General features: G+C 43.7%; 1 non-coding gene across 1 annotated transcript; it reads left to right on the top strand.

The window, feature by feature from the left end:
- The first annotated feature begins 755 nt into the window (after positions 1-755).
- On the top strand, positions 756-863 carry LOC127743060 (small nucleolar RNA R71). The gene has a single exon (XR_008004372.1). It is a non-coding gene; the product is annotated as a small nucleolar RNA R71 (small nucleolar RNA).
- The last annotated feature ends 3,111 nt before the right edge of the window (positions 864-3,974 follow it).

The raw sequence follows: 3,974 nt of genomic DNA, 5'->3' as shown, positions 1-3,974 counted from the left end.
ATGGCCTTGCATTCTCCTTTTGGATTCTCTTCTTTATTGCTTGGAAGAGTAGTAGGAGGAAGTTCAGTAATTTTCTTGCTCAGCTGACCCACTTGTGCCTCCAAGTTTCTAATGGAGGACCTTGTTTCAGTCATGAAACTTTGAGTGATTTTTATTAGATCAGAGCCCATGGTTTCTAAGTCAGAGTGGCTCTGCTTAGAATTCTCTGTCTGTTACTGAGAAGATGATGGAAAAGGCTTGCCATTGCTAAACCTGTTTTTTCCACCATTATTGTTGTTGAAACCTTGTTGAGGTCTCTGTTGATCCTTCCATGAGAGATTTGGATGATTTCTCCATGAAAGATTATAGGTGTTTCCATAGGGTTCTCCTATGTAACTCACCCCTTCCATTGATGGGTTCTCAGGATCATAAGCTTCTTCTTCAAATGAAGCGTCCTTAGTACTGCCTGGTGCAGCTTGCATTCCAGACAGACTTTGAGAAATCATATTGACTTGCTGAGTCAATATTTTGTTCTGTGCCAATATGGGATTCAGAGTATCAATCTCAAGAACTCCTTTCTTTTGATTCGTCCCATTGTACACAGGATTCCTTTCAGAAGTGTACATGAATTGGTTATTTGCAACCATTTCAATGAGTTCTTGAGCTTCTGCATGCATCTTTTTCAGATGAAGAGATCCTCCAGCAGAGCTGTCCAATGACATCTTGGACAGTTTAGACAGACCATCATAGAAGATACATATGATGCTCCATTCAGAAAGCATGTCAGAAGGACACTTTCTGATCAATTGTTTGTATCTTTCCCAAGCTTCATAGAGGGATTCACCTTCCTTCTGTCTGAAGGTTTGGACTTCCACTCTAAGCTTACTCAATTTTTGAGGTGGAAAGAACTTTGTCAAGAAGGCATTGACTAGATTTTCCCAAGAGTTCAGGCTCAATCAAAGTTTCATGACTGAAACAAGGTCCTCCATTAGAAACTTGGAGGCACAAGTGGGTCAGCTGAGTAAGAAAATTACTGAACTCCCTCCTAGCACTCTTCCAAGCAATACAGAAGAGAATCCAAAAGAGAGTGCAAGGCCATTGACATGACCTACATGTCCGAATTTGGAGAGGAGGAAGAGGCATTGAGCACCACTGAGGAAGGCCTCAATGGACGTTCACTGGCCTCCAATGTGTTCCCCAATGAGGAACCATGGGAATCTGAGGCTCACACTGAGACCATAGAGATTCCAATGGATTTACTTCTGCCATTCATGAGCTCTGATGAGTATTCTTCCTCTGAAGAGGATGAGTATGTCACTGAAGAGCAAGTTCCTAAATACCTTGGAGCAATCATGAAGCTAAATGACAAGTTATTTAGTAATGAGACTTGGGAGGATGAACCCCCTTCGCTCACCAAAGAACTGGATGACTTGTCTAGGCAGAGATTACCCCAAAAGAGACAAGATCCTGGGAAGTTCTCAATACCTTGCGCCATAGGCACCATGACCTTCAAGAAGGCCTTGTGTGACCTAGGGTCAAGCATAAACCTCATGCCTCTCTCTGTAATGGAGAAGCTAGGGATCTTTGAGGTACAAGCTACAAAAATCTCACTAGAGATGGCAGACAATTCAAGAAAATAAGCTTATGGGCTTGTAGAGGATGTTCTGGTAAAGATTAAAGACCATTACATCCCTGTTGATTTCATAGTCCTAGAGACTGGGAAGTGCATGGATGAATCCATCATCCTTGGCAGACCCTTCCTAGCCACAGCAAAGGCTGTGATTGATGTGGACAGAGGAGAATTGACCATTCAAGTGAATGAAGAATCCCTTGCGTTTAAGGCTCAAGGATATCCCTCTGTCACCATGGAGAGGAAGCATGAAGAGCTTCTCTCAAAACAGAGTCAAACAGAGCCCCCACAGTCAAAATCTAAGTTTGGTATTAGGAGGCCACAACCAAATTCTAAGTTTGGTGTTGAACCCCCACATTCAAACTCTAAGTTTGGTGTTGGGAGGTTCCAACATTGCTCTGAGTATCTTTGAGGCTCCATGAGAGCCCACTGTCAAGCTACTGACATTAAAGAAGCGCTTGTTGGGAGGCAACCTAATGTTATATTTTATCTATTTTCCTTTGTTATTTTATGTTTTCTGTAGGTTGATGATCATGAGAAGTCACAAAATCAATTGAAAAAGTAAAAACAGAAAGAAAAATAGCACACCCTGGAGGAAGAACCTGCTGGTGTTTAAACGCCAGTAAGGGCAGCAAATGGGCGTTTAACGCCCAGTCTGGCACCATTCTGGGCGTTTAACGCCAGAAAGATGCACCAGACTGGCGTTAAATGCCAGGAAAGGGCAAGAAGTTGGCGTTAAACGCCAGAAATGGGCACCAGCCCGGTATTTAACGCCAGAATTGGCATAAAAGAGCATTTTTGCTCGCCACTTGGTGCAGGGATGAATTTTTCTTGACACCTCAGGATCTGTGGACCCCACAGGATCCCCACCTACCCCACCACTCTCTCTCTTCTTCACCTATTCACCAATCACCTCAAAACCTCTTCCCCAAAAACCCCTCACCTATCAAATCCCACTATTATCTTCACCACTCACATCCATCCTTCATAAAACACCACCTACCTCACCATTCAAACTCAAACCACTTTCCCTCCCAAACCCACCCATTCATAACCGAACCCTACCCCTCTCTCCACCCCCTATATAAACCCATCTTCACTCCTTCATTTTCACACAACCTAAACACTACTTCTCCCCCTTTGGCCGAACCACAAAAGCCATCTCCATCTCCTCTATTTCTTCTTCTTCTACTCTCTTCTTTCTTCTTTTGCTTGAGGACGAGCAAACCTTTTAAGTCTGGTGTGGTAAAAGCATTGCTTTTTGTTTTTCCATAACCATTTATGGCATCCAAGGCCGGAGAAACCTCTAGAAAGAGGAAAGGGAAGGCAAAAGCTTCCACCTCCGAGTCATGGGAGATGGAGAGATTCATCTCAAGGGTGTATCAAGACCACTTCTATGAAGTTGTGGCCTGAAGAAGGTGATCCCTGAGGTCCCTTTCAAACTCAAAAAGAGTGAATATCCGGAGATCCGACATGAGATCCGAAGAAGAGATTAGGAAGTTCTTACCAACCCCATTCAACAAGTCAGAATCTTAATGGTTCAAGAGTTCTATGCCAATGCATGGATCACCAAGAACCATGATCAAAGTGTGAACCCGGACCCAAAGAAATGGCTTACAATGGTTCGGGGGAAATGCTTAGATTTTAGTCCGAAAAATGTAATGTTGGCATTCAACTTGCCCATGATGCAAGGAGATGAACACCCTTACACTAGAAGGGTCAACTTTGATCAAAGGTTGGACCAAGTCCTCATAGACATCTGTGAAGAGGGCGCTCAATGGAAGAGAGATTCAAGAGGGAAGCCGGTTCAACTAAGAAGGCATGACCTTAAGCCCGTGGCTAGGGGATGGTTGGAGTTTATCCAACGCTCAATCATTCCCACTAGCAACCGGTTCGAAGTTACCATAGACCGGGCTATCATGATTCATAGCATCATGATTGGAGAAGAAATAGAAGTTCATGAGGTTATAGCTCAAGAGCTTTATAAGGTGGCGGACAAGTCTTCTACCTTGGCAAGGTTAGCCTTCCCTTATCTCATTTGTCACCTCTGTTATTCAGTTAGAGTTGACATAGAGGGAGACATCCTCATTGATGAGGACAAGCCCATCACTAAGAAAACGATGGAGCAAACAAGAGATCCCACTCATCATGAAATCCCTGAGATGCTTCAAGAGATGCACTTTCCTCCACAAAACTATTGGGAGCAACTAAACACCTCCCTAGGAGAATTGAGTTCCAACATGGGACAACTAAGGGTGGAGCACCAAGAACACTCCATCATCCTCCATGAAATAAGAGAAGATCAAAGAATCATGAGAGAGGAGCAACAAAGACAAGGAAGAGACATTGAGGAGCTCAAGCACTC

The sequence above is a fragment of the Arachis duranensis genome, chromosome 1 (assembly GCF_000817695.3).
Source record: "Arachis duranensis cultivar V14167 chromosome 1, aradu.V14167.gnm2.J7QH, whole genome shotgun sequence".
In the NCBI taxonomy this organism is placed as follows: Eukaryota; Viridiplantae; Streptophyta; class Magnoliopsida; order Fabales; family Fabaceae; genus Arachis; species Arachis duranensis.
The sequence above is the reverse complement of the archived record's forward strand: the minus strand, read 5'-3'. Positions and strand labels throughout refer to the sequence as shown.